Below are 16,665 nucleotides of genomic sequence, written 5' to 3' on the forward strand. Positions count from 1 at the left end.
CTTTTCAATAACAAAGCAGATGTTTTTCCCAAAACCAATTGCGACTCCTTTTGACCTTCTAATTGGTGAATCCCCGTAGTACCACGTTGGGATATTTTTTGAGTACATTTTGACTTTTAAGTTTGCACAAAGTGTGTTGTTGCATTGTATATATTTTTGTTCAGGTATAGAGACTAATAAAACACATATCATTTCGTATTGATAGTGGAATGGAACAAGATATTAGATCGGTGTTCAGTAGGGACAAACAAAATGCCCCTCAACGTCAAAATGAATTCAGGCAGATATTTAGGAAACATAGTAATTTAACTATTAAACACCTGAAAAGGAAGTGGAATATAATCTCCTTGGAGGCATACCTAGAAGCAGGTATGATCTCACGAGGACTTAGGGAGCGTATTATACCTGCTGACCATAGGCGTGCGCAGGGGGTGTGCCAGATGTGCCTGGGCACACCCTAATCACTCTGTGTGGCGCTGATTGCCCCTAATGCCTGGGCTTCCCCCTGTGTTGTGCCCCCCCTACCACAGTGCTGCCAGCTTCCCTCCTCTCCTTTCCCCCAGCTGCAATGGGGGGATGTTTCAGTTTGGAGAGCGGGGGAAGGGGCTAATCAATATGACATTACCGGCCCCTTTCTTTTCTCAAAGAAGACAGTGATCACACTCACTCACTATGTTAAATCATAACTGAAGCATAGTGTACTGCTTTTACTATGCTTCGGTTTGTGAATGAACAGGAAGCAGCTCAGCACAGAGCACTTCCCATTCATTCAGAGTCCAGTGCAGCTGAGGCTGCAGAGAAAGACATGTGTATTTGAGATTTGGAGTGCACACCCTAATGCAATAGGCTGTGCACACCTATGCTGCTGACCCTCTCCATAATGACAGATTCCTGAAAGTTTGGACTGAGGAGTCTGTCAAACATGGACTGCATATGATTGAGCTGATTGTTGATGAGGAAAGAATACAGCTACAGGATCTGGAGATGCAGCTAAAGGATAGCATAGGGTCACTTGATGAATATCAGGATCTAGATGAGTTTAGTAAATTTAATGAAAGACTGAAAAAGGAAGTAGAGAAATTCAGATTGAGCATGCATTTCACTTGCTGAAGACAAAACTGAAGGGAAAATGCCCCAAGAACAAGCAGGAACTGAAGACCGTTGCAGTAGAGGCCTGGCAGAGCATCACCAGTAGGGATGAGCTTCGTGTTCGAGTTGAACCCATGACCGACTGGAACGTCTGTTCGCCGAATCGCGAACTATATGGGCCGTTCGTGCCAAATTCGTGTGGCGCGTCATGGCCCGTAATTCACTGCGGCATCGCAGTGCATTTCTGGCTGATGATTGGCCAAGCATGCACTATGACCCACATGCTTGGCCAATCACAGCACCGTCTGTAGAGAGAGCTGTAATTGGCTAAAGCCAGGGTGGCTTTGGCAAATTATGGCTCAGGGGGAGATAGACAGACAGAGAGACAGTGTCATTTGATTTAAGTTAGATAGATTAGGCAGGACAGTCAGTTAGCTACACTTACAGTGTATTGTGTACATATATGCATCCCATCCGTTCCTGTTATTATCTTCCTACTGACACGCAGGCTTGTGTTGTTACAGTATTTACAGCTACCTGAAGAAAATTGCTGGTGTTCTTCTGATCCTATTAGTACCACAGTCAGGCAGCTAGACTATTTACAGTTAGTGTAGTGCGTCCTCCTCACAGTGTTCAGCTAAAGCTACAAGTTAGTTTAGTGTGACCTCTGCACAGTGCTCAGCTAAAGCTACAAGTTAGTGTAGTGCGTCCTCCTCGCAGTGTTCAACTAAAGCTACAAGTTAGTGTAGTGCGTCCTCCTCACAGTGTTCAGCTAAAGCTGCAAGTTAATTTAGTGTGACCTCTGCACAGTGCTCAGCTAAAGCTACAAGTTAGTGTAGTGCGTCCTCTGAACAGTGTTCAGCTAAAGCTACAAGTTAGTGTAGTGCACAGTGTTCAGCTAAAGCTACAAGTTAGTGTGGTGCGTCCTCCTCACAGTGTTCAGCTAAAGCTACAAGTTAGTGTAGTGCACAGTGTTCAGCTAAAGCTACAAGTTAGTGTAGTGCATCCTCCTCACAGTGTTCAGCTAAAGCTACAAGTTAGTGTAGTGCACAGTGTTCAGCTAAAGCTACAGGTTAGTGTAGTGCGTCCTTCTCACAGTGTTCAGCTAAAGCTAAAATTTAGTGTAGTGCAACCTCTGCACAGTGTTCAGCTAAAGCTACAAGTTAGTGTAGTGTGTCCTCCTCACAGAGTTCAGCTAAAGCTACAAGTTAGTGTAGTGCGACCTCTGCACAGTGTTCAGTTAAAGCTACAAGTTAGTGTAGTGTTACCTCTGCACAGTGTTCAGCTAAAGCTACCTGTAGAAGGTTGGTGGTGTTTTCCTGATCCTATCACTACCGCAGGCAGCTACATTATTTACACGTTAGTGTAGTGTGACCTCTGCACAGTGTTCAGCTAAAGCTACAAGTTTGTGTAGTGCGTCCTCCTCACAGTGTTCAGCTAAAGCTACAAGTTAGTGTAGTGCGTCCACCTCACAGTGTTCAACTAAAGCTACAACTTATTGTAGTGCGTCCTCTGAACAGTGTTCAGCTAAAGCTACAAGTTAGTGTAGTGCGTCCTCCTCACAGTGTTCAGCTAAAGCTACAAGTTAGTGTAGTGCGACCTCTGCACAGTGTTCAGCTAAAGCTACCTGTAGAAGGTTGGTGGTGTTTTCCTGATCCTATCACTACCGCAGGCAGCTACATTATTTTAACGTTAGTGTAGTGCGTCCTCTGCACAGTGTTCAGCTAAAGCTATCTGTAGAAGGTTGGTGGTGTTTTCCTGATCCTATCACTACCCCAGGCAACTACATTATTTACACGTTAGTCTAATGCAACCTCTGCACAGTGTTAAGCTAAAGCTACCTGTAGAAGGTTGATGGTGTTTTCCTGATCCTATCACTACCGCAGGCAGCTACATTATTTACATGTTAGTCTAGTGCGACCTCTGCACAGTGTTCAGCTAAAGCTATCTGTAGAAGGTTGGTGGTGTTTTCCTGATCCTATCACTACTCCAGGCAGCTACATTATTTAGACGTTAGTCTAGTGCGACCTCTGCAGCTAAAGCTACCTGTAGAAGGTTGGTGGTGTTTTCCTGATCCTATCACTACCGCAGGCAGCTACATTATTTTAACGTTAGTGTAGTGTGACCTCTGCACAGTGTTCAGCTAAAGTTATCTGTAGAAGGTTGGTGGTGTTTTCCTGATCCTATCACTACCCCAGGCAACTACATTATTTACACGTTAGTCTAATGCAACCTCTGCACAGTGTTAAGCTAAAGCTACCTGTAGAAGGTTGGTGGTGTTTTCCTGATCCTATCACTACCGCAGGCAGCTACATTATTTTAACGTTAGTGTAGTGCGTCCTCTGCACAGTGTTCAGCTAAAGCTATCTGTAGAAGGTTGGTGGTGTTTTCCTGATCCTATCACTACCCCAGGCAACTACATTATTTACACGTTAGTCTAATGCAACCTCTGCACAGTGTTAAGCTAAAGCTACCTGTAGAAGGTTGATGGTGTTTTCCTGATCCTATCACTACCGCAGGCAGCTACATTATTTACATGTTAGTCTAGTGCGAGCTCTGCACAGTGTTCAGCTAAAGCTATCTGTAGAAGGTTGGTGGTGTTTTCCTGATCCTATCACTACTGCAGGCAGCTAGATTATTTACACGTTAGTGTAGTGCGACCTCTGCACAGTGTTCAGCTAAAGCTAGCTGTAGAAGGTTGGTGGTGTTTTCCTGATCCTATAACTTCCGCAGGCAGCTACATTATTTACTTGTTAGTGTAGTGCGACCTCTGCACAGTGTTCAGCTAAAGCTACCTGTAGAAGGTTGGTGGTGTTTTCCTGATCCTATCACTACCGCAGGCAGCTACATTAATTACACGTTAGTGCGGTGCGACCTCTGCACAGTGTTCAGCTAAAGCTACAAGTTAGTGTAGTGCGACCTCTGCACAGTGTTCAGCTAAAGCTACCTGTAGAAGGTTGGTGGTGTTTTCCTGATCCTATCACTACCACAGGCAGCTACATTATTTTAACATTAGTTTAGTGCGTCCTCTTCACAGTGTTCAGCTAAAGCTATCCGTAGAAGATTGGTGGTGTTTTCCCGATCCTATCACAACCCCAGGCAGCTACATTATTTAGACATTAGTCTAGTGCGACCTCTGCACAGTGTTCAGCTAAAGCTACCTGTACAAGGTTGGTGGTGTTTTCCTGATCCTATCACTACTGCAGGCAGGTACATTATTTACACGTTAGTTTAGTACTACCTCTGCACAGTGTTCAGCTAAAGCTACAAGTTAGTGTAGTGCGACCCCTGCACAGTGTTCATCTAAAGCTACCTGTAGAAGGTTGGTGGTGTTTTCCTGATCCTATCACTACCCCAGGCAGCTACATTATTTAGACGTTAGTCTAGTGCGACCTCTGCACAGTGTTCAGCTAAAGCTACCTGTAGAAGGTTGGTGGTGTTTTCCTGATCCTATCACTACCGCAGGCAGCTACATTATTTTAACGTTAGTGTAGTGTGACCTCTGCACAGTGTTCAGCTAAAGTTATCTGTAGAAGGTTGGTGGTGTTTTCCTGATCCTATCACTACCCCAGGCAACTACATTATTTACACGTTAGTCTAATGCAACCTCTGCACAGTGTTCAGCTAAAGCTACCTGTAGATGGTTGGTGGTGTTTTCCTGATCCTATCACTACCGCAGGCAGCTACATTATTTTAACGTTAGTGTAGTGCGTCCTCTGCACAGTGTTCAGCTAAAGCTATCTGTAGAAGGTTGGTGGTGTTTTCCTGATCCTATCACTACCCCAGGCAACTACATTATTTACACGTTAGTCTAATGCAACCTCTGCACAGTGTTAAGCTAAAGCTACCTGTAGAAGGTTGATGGTGTTTTCCTGATCCTATCACTACCGCAAGCAGCTACATTATTTACATGTTAGTCTAGTGCGACCTCTGCACAGTGTTCAGCTAAAGCTATCTGTAGAAGGTTGGTGGTGTTTTCCTGATCCTATCACTACTGCAGGCAGCTAGATTATTTACACGTTAGTGTAGTGCGACCTCTGCACAGTGTTCAGCTAAAGCTAGCTGTAGAAGGTTGGTGGTGTTTTCCTGATCCTATAACTTCCGCAGGCAGCTACATTATTTACTTGTTAGTGTAGTGCGACCTCTGCACAGTGTTCAGCTAAAGCTACCTGTAGAAGGTTGGTGGTGTTTTCCTGATCCTATCACTACCGCAGGCAGCTACATTAATTACACGTTAGTGCGGTGCGACCTCTGCACAGTGTTCAGCTAAAGCTACAAGTTAGTGTAGTGCGGCCTCTGCACAGTGTTCAGCTAAAGCTACCTGTAGAAGGTTGGTGGCGTTTTCCTGATCCAATCACTACATCAGGCAGCTACATTATTTACACATTAGTGTAGTGCCACCTCTGCTCAGTGTTCAGCTAAAGCTACCTGTAGAAGGTTGGTGGTGTTTTCCTGATCCTATCACTACCACAGGCAGCTACATTATTTTAACGTTAGTGTAGTGCGTCCTCTTCACAGTGTTCAGCTAAAGCTATCCGTAGAAGATTGGTGGTGTTTTCCCGATCCTATCACAACCCCAGGCAGCTACATTATTTAGACATTAGTCTAGTGCGACCTCTGCACAGTGTTCAGCTAAAGCTACCTGTACAAGGTTGGTGGTGTTTTCCTGATCCTATCACTACTGCAGGCAGGTACATTATTTACACGTTAGTTTAGTACTACCTCTGCACAGTGTTCAGCTAAAGCTACAAGTTAGTGTAGTGCGACCCCTGCACAGTGTTCATCTAAAGCTACCTGTAGAAGGTTGGTGGTGTTTTCCTGATCCTATCACTACCCCAGGCAGCTACATTATTTAGACGTTAGTCTAGTGCGACCTCTGCACAGTGTTCAGCTAAAGCTACCTGTAGAAGGTTGGTGGTGTTTTCCTGATCCTATCACTACCGCAGGCAGCTACATTATTTTAACGTTAGTGTAGTGTGACCTCTGCACAGTGTTCAGCTAAAGTTATCTGTAGAAGGTTGGTGGTGTTTTCCTGATCCTATCACTACCCCAGGCAACTACATTATTTACACGTTAGTCTAATGCAACCTCTGCACAGTGTTCAGCTAAAGCTACCTGTAGATGGTTGGTGGTGTTTTCCTGATCCTATCACTACCGCAGGCAGCTACATTATTTTAACGTTAGTGTAGTGCGTCCTCTGCACAGTGTTCAGCTAAAGCTATCTGTAGAAGGTTGGTGGTGTTTTCCTGATCCTATCACTACCCCAGGCAACTACATTATTTACACGTTAGTCTAATGCAACCTCTGCACAGTGTTAAGCTAAAGCTACCTGTAGAAGGTTGATGGTGTTTTCCTGATCCTATCACTACCGCAAGCAGCTACATTATTTACATGTTAGTCTAGTGCGACCTCTGCACAGTGTTCAGCTAAAGCTATCTGTAGAAGGTTGGTGGTGTTTTCCTGATCCTATCACTACTGCAGGCAGCTAGATTATTTACACGTTAGTGTAGTGCGACCTCTGCACAGTGTTCAGCTAAAGCTAGCTGTAGAAGGTTGGTGGTGTTTTCCTGATCCTATAACTTCCGCAGGCAGCTACATTATTTACACGTTAGTGTAGTGCGACCTCTGCACAGTGTTCAGCTAAAGCTACCTGTAGAAGGTTGGTGGTGTTTTCCTGATCCTATCACTACCGCAGGCAGCTACATTAATTACACGTTAGTGCGGTGCGACCTCTACACAGTGTTCAGCTAAAGCTACAAGTTAGTGTAGTGCGACCTCTGCACAGTGTTCAGCTAAAGCTACCTGTAGAAGGTTGGTGGCGTTTTCCTGATCCAATCACTACATCAGGCAGCTACATTATTTACACATTAGTGTAGTGCCACCTCTGCTCAGTGTTCAGCTAAAGCTACCTGTAGAAGGTTGGTGGTGTTTTCCTGATCCTATCACTACCGCAGGCAGCTACATTATTTACATGTTAGTTTTGTGCGACCTCTGCACAGTGTTCAGCTAAAGCTACCTGTAGAAGGTTGGTGGTGTTTTCCTGATCCTATCACTACCACAGGCAGCTACATTATTTTAACGTTAGTGTAGTGCGTCCTCTTCACAGTGTTCAGCTAAAGCTATCCGTAGAAGATTGGTGGTGTTTTCCTGATTCTATCACAACCCCAGGCAGCTACATTATTTAGACATTAGTCTAGTGCGACCTCTGCACAGTGTTCAGCTAAAGCTACCTGTACAAGGTTGGTGGTGTTTTCCTGATCCTATCACTACTGCAGGCAGGTACATTATTTACACGTTAGTTTAGTACTACCTCTGCACAGTGTTCAGCTAAAGCTACAAGTTAGTGTAGTGCGACCCCTGCACAGTGTTCATCTAAAGCTACCTGTAGAAGGTTGGTGGTGTTTTCCTGATCCTATCACTACCCCAGGCAGCTACATTATTTAGACGTTAGTCTAGTGCGACCTCTGCACAGTGTTCAGCTAAAGCTACCTGTAGAAGGTTGGTGGTGTTTTCCTGATCCTATCACTATCGCAGGCAGCTACATTATGTACATGTTAGTTTAGTGTGACCTCTGCACAGTGTTCAGCTAAAGCTACCTGTAGAACGTTGGTGTTTTCCTGATCCTATCACTACATCAGGCAGCTACATTATTTACACATTAGTGTAGTACCACCTCTGCCCAGTGTTCAGCTAAAGCTATCTGTAGAAGGTTGGTGGTGTTTTCCTGATCCTATCACTACCTCAGGCAGCTACATTATTTAGACGTTAGTCTAGTGCGACCTCTGCACAGTGTTCAGCTAAAGCTACCTGTAGAAGGTTGGTGGTGTTTTCCTGATCCTATCACTACCCCAGGCAGCTACATTATTTAGACGTTAGTCTAGTGCGACCTCTGCACAGTGTTCAGCTAAGCTACCTGTAGAAGGTTGGTGGTGTTTTCCTGATCCTATCAGTACCCCAGGCAGCTACATTATTTAGACGTTAGTCTAGTGCGACCTCTGCACAGTGTTCATCTAAAGCTACCTGTAGAAGATTGGTGGTGCTCTCATACTATAGGCAGGCAGTAGATTTTGCTAGCTGCAGTATCAGTGTGAATGTGTATGTGTGTGTGTATATATATATATATATATATATATATATATCCAAGCTTAGTGCAGCTACTTCTCACTGCAGGCCATTAATATGTCTGGAAGGCCAACAAGGAGAGGCAGACAGTCACAAGCCAATAAAAGAGGGCAAGCAGGCTCTGTGTCTAGAGGCAACAATGCTGGTCGTGGACACGGTGCATCCTCATCAGCACGTGGCCGTGGGACACGCTTGGCCTTTTTTTCGGCAGCTGGTCGTGTTGAGCCGCAACATGCGGAAGACTTGGTCTAGTGGATGACCAAGCCATCCTGATCCTCCTCATCCTCTCCCACCCATGCTCAGGGTACTTTGGCTGGCAAAGCAGCTGCCAATGCGGCCTCTTCCCTCGGCTCAGTGGCATCAGTGACTCTTTCCCTAGCCCCACCATGTCCTCCTGAGGAGTCCCTTGAACTGTTTGACCACAGTGTTGGGTACATGCTCCAGGAGGATGCCCAGCATTTAGAAGGCTCTGATGATGATACTGAACTAGATGAAGGCAGTAACGTGAGCACGGACAGAGGGGGTGCCCAAAAAGGACAGCAATCTAGCAGTCATGCTCCCCCTGCTGCAGAATAATGCCAGGTTTGCTCCAGTGATGAGGAGGGAGGGATGATGAGATCACTGACTCAACGTGGGTGCCTGATAGAAGAGAGGAGGAGGAGGCACATCACCAACGAGGCAGGATATCCTCCAGGGGCCAGCCTAAGGGCAGCACACTGACTACATCACACCGCAAAGCTCCGCATGTGCAGGGCGCTGCTGTCTCTGCGCGTTATTCCAAAAGTTCTTTGGTGTGGGCCTTTTTTGAGACGAGTGCATCAGATCGCACCGCTGCTATTTGCAACATATGTCTCAAACGTATCTCTCATGGCCAAAACATCTCCCGCTTGGGCGCCACATGCTTTACCAGACATATGTTGACCTGCCATGCAGATAATTGGCAAGCGTATCTAAAAGACCCACACCAAAGAACAAAGAGGACCTCTCCTTGCTCCTCATCAGCTGAGATCTCCAACCCCACTATACCTTCAGTCCTCTCTGAGACCTGCACTGAGAGGAATGAAGGTGTAGAAGTAGGTGTGTCACAGCCAAGTACTTGTGAGCAATCTGCTTTCGGTACACCGACTTCAGATTGTACCAGGCAAATTTCCCTGCCCCAGCTGCTGCACCGCCAATAGAAGTTCGCTCCCAGCCATCCACATGCTCAGCGGTTGAATGCTTTGCAAAATTGCTAGCACTTCAACTGCTACCTTTTCAGTTGGTGCATATTACGGCTGACTTATGGTTCAGCAGGCATGGACAGGGACGTTACCTAAGTTTCGCTGCGCATTGGGTGACTCTGCTGGCAGCTGGGAAGGATGCAGGACAAGGTGCAGTAGTGTTGGAGGTTGTTTCGCCACCACTCATCCAAAATGCCACTAATAATGATTGTGACACACCTCTCTCCTCCACCCCTCCTCTTCTTCTTCCTCCATGGCCTCTTCCTGTGCTTTGTCCTTGGAACCAGCAGTGCTCCGTAGGCGTTCAAGAGGCTACGCAAGTACGCAGGCCAAAAGATGCCATGCAGTTCTTCAGCCGGTGTGCTTGGGGGACAGGAGCCACACTGGGGCAGATATTCTGTCAGCTCTGCATTGGCAGGTTCAGAGGTGGTTGATGCCACGCCAAATTAAGGCAAGAATGGTGGTTTGCGACAATGACACCAACCTCCTCTCTGCCCTCCGACAGGGACAAATGACCCATGTGCCCTGTTTGACTCACATCCTTAACTTGGTGGTGCAGCGGTTCTTGGGCAGGTACCCGGGCTTACAGGATGTCCTGAGGCAGGCCAGGAAAGTCTGTGTGCATTTCCACTGGTCATATAATGCCAGTGCTTGGCTGGCAGACCTCCAAAAGGAATTTAACCTGCCCAAGAACCGCCTAATCTGTGACACGCCCAGCAGGTGGAACTCAATGTTGACCATTCTGCAGCGGCTGCACATGCAGCAGAGGGCCATCAATGAGTACCTGTGTGACTATGGCACCAGGACAGGGTCAGGGGAGCTGTTTTTTTTTCCCATGCCAGTGGGCCATGATCAGGGATGCATGCACTGTCCTGTCACCAGTTGAGGAGGCCACGAGGATGGTGAGCAGTAAGGATGAGCCGAACACCCCCTAGTAGTAGTTGTAAGATCTTACTACAACGCAAGACTAAGTGGATCTTCACTCTTAATGCTTTGAAACATCCGGGCCTGAATGATGTTTTGAGTTATAAACCTTTTCTTTAAATTATGTTTGTTCCCTTTTTTTTTTTTTTTTTTTTTTTGTTGTTGTTTCACATCACCACCTATTTACTTCCCTCATATACATTTGATCCGTTATATATAACCGATCTAATAACAATTTTGAATTCATAGTGAGTATTTTGGATGTTATTTACACAATTATTTTTCTATACTTGATTTTTATTGCTATCGCCCCCATATCCAAAAAAATGTTTTTTGTGCGGTATGAGTTTTCCTTTTCAGTTGCTCTTCAGTCCATCTTCCTCTACTCTCTTGGCCTGCATGGACACCCGGGGCACTCAGCATTTCATTTCGTAATCAATGTCTTGAATGCTGTGTTAGTATAGAAAACCAAACGAGGAACTCCTGCGCTGCTAGCGGACTCCTATACTAACAGGGGGACACTGCTGCAACACCTATAAGACTGCTCCAAACAGACAAAAAAACGCATAAATACTAGGGGGGTGGTAGTTGCGCTGTGATAGGAAAGGAGATAGGGAAAGGGGGAAACTACACTAAAGTGCATGTGACAGACATGCCAGGTGACCTAGAGAAATAAAAATATAGATAGAACAAAAAAATATAAAAATATATATAAAAAATATATATAAACAGCACACTAGTGAGTATATGTAGTGAATGACTGGAAAGGCACACTGACTAGTGCATATAGTAAACAAATAAAAAAACCACTAAATAGTGTAAGCATGGAGGCAGAGTGGTATTAAATCACATGGAGGTGAGCAATGCCCATGATGAAAGGGGCAATCAAGCTGATGAAATATAAAACAATAAATGCATATGACACTAAGTGCACAAAAGAACAAGTGGATAAGGGATGACAAATGATCTTATACATAAATCAGAGACACTTAACCAATGAAATTGTAAAAACAAAGTGCAGCATAAGAATAAATCAAATGAATACAGTGGTGATGGCAAAAGGAAATATTTTTCCCAAACATATAAAAAAACATATAAAAATGGTGTTGAATATAAAAAACAGTCCCGCCACCAAGTGTAATAATGCTGAGTTGCAGTCCAAAAAAAACGACAAATGACAGGGGAAGAGGGGTGGTCTTCGATGGGGGCACCTCAGTGAACACAGGCCCCTTACCTTACGGCTGTAAGGTATACAGCATATGTATTAGACGCCCAGTAGAAGATGGAATCCGGAAAATTGCAGCAGATGGTATAGCTCACAAATGCAGTGGTATCACATGTGAAAAAAACACAGGAACGGCATATGGTGTGATACCGTTTGAAAATGGGGGGATAGGTGAGCTGAGGGAGGGGGTGGGGGAGGGGGGGTTGCACTCACTTGTGACAGATGAGCGCAATCCTCAAACCACGAGTGCCGAACTCGTATAATCCACACTGCTGGCCGAAGGACCCTCCAACATCTCACATCTCCTGTAGCTCACCACCCGTCATACGTCATAGAAGTGATGTAGTATCAAGACAAGAAAACCGCATATAGCGTAATCCCGTACAAAAAACACACTTTATTGTATAAAAACACTATGAACTTACAAAAGTAGACAGCTGGGGGGTAAAACTCCGCGAGCGCCGTGCTCGTAACATCAGCTGTTGTGTGGCAGCGTCCCGTGCTCCTAACGCGTGTTGTCACGTCACGTGACTTCTTCAGAGGATGCTGTGTTGCCCTTTAATTGACAACCAGTGCTGCCTTTCCTCTCTCCCAGTTATCTCCTTATGCTTTTAGCCCTACGGTCCCCGTGGTGTTACATTTAGGGCATAAGACTTTCAAAAATGGCCGTGGATCAGTCATATATGCCTGACGCCGCTAATGTCCCTAGCCTCATTATCCATTTTGAGTCATAGGGCTTCCGTAGTGCACTATTCAGGGCACAGGATTTTCCAAAATGGCCGCGGGTCAGTCATACTTGTCTGACGCGCCTGACGTCTCTTTCCACATAGAAGCCGGGATGCGTGCGCATGCGCAGTTGCCTTTTTCTGTCCGCAGCGTGACGGCGAGTCAGACGCCGTCACACTGGAGAGGTTTAAAAGCGAGGATTTCCCCGCCAGCCTCTGTCATTCCCCTTTGTTGATGTGCTGGGCAGATGGACGTTACCTATGTGAGTGCTGCCAAAAACGGTTCCAACTACCAATAGTAAGTCTTTTGGTTATTCTCCTATTTCTCAGTTAAAACTCACCATTTCTTTCATATGATTCAAACTTAGGGATTTAAACTTAGCCAACTCTTTTTACTTATATTTATAGGCTCTTTTGTGGTAGGCTGCAGACGTATTCCCAGGTTCAGTTACCCACTAGCTGTCTGTGGGTGTTCTGGTCCTGTATGCTGCCCATTCCTCGACTGCCATCCTGCTGCATTACAAGAACCATTCATTTACATATACAGCAATCTGGCTTTTCACCATCCTTTGGATTTAACTCTGGGTTATCTGTGAATTGATTCTATTAAAGGTACACAACTATATTTCTATCCTGGATGATTTTTCACCCCCATGCATAGCGTTTCTGCTAGCCAACCCTATATTTTTGAAGCTGTTTTTATGTTAATACCCCTGTATTTAACTCTTCTCTCCTTTAGAGAATTTCATCCACTCTTATGCCCCGTACACACGGTCGGATTTTCCGATGGAAACTGTCCGATCGGAGCGTGTTGTCGGAAATTCCGACCGTGTGTGGGCTCCATCGGACATTTTCCATTGGATTTTCCGACACACAAAGTTGGAGAGCAGGAGATAAAATTTTCCGACAACAAAATCCGTTGTCGGAAATTCCGATCATGTGTACACAAATCCGACGGACAAAGTGCCACGCATGCTCAGAATAAATAAAGAGATGAAAGCTATTGGCCACTGCCCCATTTATAGTCCCGCCGTATGTGTTTTACGTCACCGCGTTCAGAACGATCGGATTTTCCGACAACTTTGTGTGACCGTGTGTATGCAACACAAGTTTGAGCCAACATCTGTCGGAAAAAATCCTAGGATTTTGTTGTCGGAATTTCCGAACAAAGTCCGACCGTGTGTACGCCCTATTAGAATTTTTTATCCCTCTCTGCATGCCTTTTTCAATGAGGTGTGGGCTGAAGAGCAAAACATCAGCCAAGCACAAATTCATTTTTCACTATATATTTTTCTCTCTACGGGTAAGATCGAAAAGAAATTTGTGACGTGATATGTTACGTGGTGTTTGTAATTTTTAATTTTTTTTAATTTTTTTTTTTCTTGTTACAATATTAATTGTCCTATATTTGTGTATATATACTAACATTTTTTCTGATATGTTTTCATTTGTATATATTTTTTATTTTTTTTAATAATTTTTTTTCCCGCCATGACTAAACCAATATAATTTATGATTTGAAACTCATTAGCAGACATGTAATTCTTATCTATATATATCTTTTCTACCTTTATAGCTGATCAAAATACCATAATATATCTCCTGAAGAAGCTTAGGAAAGCGAAACATGTTGAGAGAGTGGTATTAATCTCTGTATCCATGAATTTTTGTATTTGCTTTGTAAATCTATTTCTAATGTTGTTTTTGGCCAATGTCTATTTTTAAAGATTGTTAAATAAAAGATCTGTTTTATTCTATATTTTCTACCTTATTGACCCTAGCACCGTTCAAAAGTCCCTGGGGCCAATTTATGGCCTCAAAGTCCCTATTTTCTTTAAACAGCACTAATAATGTTTTCAGTAAATGTTTACATTCTTTCGAGTCCTGATTAGAATTAGCCTGCCTATGTAACGCCCCTTGTTACCACAAACGCACAATTGTAATATTAATGTGATACCTACGTAATCATGTGTATAAAAACCTTCAATTGTGTCATAATAAAGCAGAACAGTTATTTGGAAAGATGCTGAGCGTATCTTTTGTGTCTGTTCCCTACTGCAGTAGTTTTTATTAATTTGGAACCGCTAATCAATATGAGGATAGGAGTTGCCTATCACCAATTTAACCGAGTCAGCATGGCGAGCTTTGCCTTAGGAGGGGTTTCCAGGTGACCCTGAGTATCCAAAACGAGGAGCTTGAGACGATCCGGGAATTTCTGATAATTAGCCGGCTGTGGTAAGCCTTTTGTTTACATTTGAGTTATCAGACTTCCTTGATCGGTAAGGCATTTTCGGGACAAAGGATACCTATTTTACTCCCCTTAATCGAACTGTATTGATTGGTGGTTATATGTTATGTTGTCACTGTCTATTGTCCATCGGAGTGTTATAGAAAAGAAAGGGAAGAATAGTGCTGTTCACAGGTATATGTAGTACATCTGCTAGATAAAGTAGTTTAGAGGCAAGAGGGTATAGCCACAAGTAGAGAAGACTGGCCAGTCATTATGGGCAATAAATTAAGTAAGGGAATCAAGGGTAAGAGACCCTCAAAAATGCCCAGCGCAAGAGGAGCGCTATATATGAACAAAAGGTGTGGTTCCGCCTATACTGAGCCCCTAGATTAATGGTTAAAGTGGACAGGGATCCACAATGGGTAACTGGGTTACCAAAGTCCACAGGGACTAAGAATCATGCAGAGTAAACAGCTAGAGAAACAGCTATCTATGTGAGCAGGATGGATCAACGGTGACATTAACACTAGACAGAAAGGGACATTTTCATGTTGTGGGATGAATTTGGGGGTCAGGCACTACAAATATTAGAGTCAGAAACAGATAAATGAGAATTAAAACAGAATACTTTATATGTTGTCAGAGAGGGAAGATGGGATGAGCACTCTGGCTGCTCGTCTGATCATAGAAGCTAGATATAAAAGATATCTGAACAAAATAATAGAAAGTGAGAAAATGATATGCATATGTAGTGTACAAATGGGAAAAAAGTTAGCGGTTTTACAGAGATATTCGTGTATGTGTGTGTGAATGCTGGGACCTTTAGTTCTATCCCTTGTGTGTGTCATGTACGCAGATGTGACCCCCTCCTTTGTGCTCTCCTGAAAGAATGTGGCTGAGATGAGAGGTCAGTGATAAGCTGGAAGGACACCAAGCCAATTCCAGTTTTTTAAACAAAACATTTATAACAAAATGTGCCGGGTTAACGAATCTAATGGTAAACAATGTGATCACAATTATTTTTTGAATCTGTTTTCCAGACATGGTAAAATGAAGGTTACATTTAACCGTGTATTACACAAATTGAATATCCTTTGATAGTGGAAACAGTGCATTTAAAAAAGGGATATTAAGTAATAATGAGTATTCATTTCTAATATGAGTTTAACAATTGTATTAATAATATAAATATATTGAAACTGGTTTAGACAACCTTTGGTTGGAAATGAAACCCAGGTTATTGGGGAAATTTGTAATGAATGAGATTAGTTTAGATTAAGATGAGGTTGTTATTTGGAATAAAGCTGCCATAATATTTAACAAAGCCAAGATGGATGGGATACATAAGAAGTTTTTCTACAAAAATGACATTTTAAGATTTTTGATAATAACTTGATGTGCGGTCCATGATGTGAGAGTTATAATAAATAAATTTCAAATATAACAGACCCATCACATCAAGTCCACACACCCTGTTAGGATAGATCCCACCTGCAGCCAGTTGTTTTTTAGTTTTTGATGCTTTCTGGACCATCATACAGATTCTTGGTCCTTTTGTTTTATTTATTTTTATTTTTGAAATCCAAAGCAGAATGTGTGGATTGTGAAATGATGTGCCCCTTTTTCTTGTAAGGACAGTGGTATAAGCAGAAGAATATTTTGGATTTATGGGCATCTCTCCATGACCGCAGGGTATTGTTATCATTTATTATAATATTGCCAGGACAAAGTTGTCTTTTGAAACATGAAACTGGATTTCTTACACAAACAGCATGATAGAAAACAAGCCATTGTAATATATTTATGGAAGCTGGACCCAGTAATGAAGGGTTCACCCCGATATATCAGAGCTGTAGCTTTATGCAAAGGTGCTATTAGACAAAGTTAGATATTGTTTTGGTCAAACTTTTAATTTTTAATGGTCCGACATTCTGTGCAGCAAATATCCAGCTAACTAAATGTTTGTCTAATGAAAGGTTTAAAATATGAGTTTGTTTATGTACAAATCTAACAATGAAAAACGCGTACATTTATTCAAAAGAAAGGAAAAACCACATGTGTTAAATTGATGGTGTAGGAATCAGCTGCTGTGAGCCCAGTGCAGGACACACTCCCTGAAGACCCAGATAT

The 16,665-nt window shown here is 43.5% G+C and overlaps 1 protein-coding gene across 1 annotated transcript in view; it reads left to right on the forward strand.

Moving 5' to 3' along the window:
* Positions 1-16,665, forward strand: part of LOC141133870 (NACHT, LRR and PYD domains-containing protein 3-like) — a 501,301-nt gene that overhangs the window by 234,409 nt on the left and 250,227 nt on the right. The gene's annotated exons all lie outside the window — the stretch shown is intronic.

Source organism: Aquarana catesbeiana, linkage group LG03, assembly GCF_042186555.1.
Source record: "Aquarana catesbeiana isolate 2022-GZ linkage group LG03, ASM4218655v1, whole genome shotgun sequence".
Taxonomy (NCBI): domain Eukaryota; kingdom Metazoa; phylum Chordata; class Amphibia; order Anura; family Ranidae; genus Aquarana; species Aquarana catesbeiana.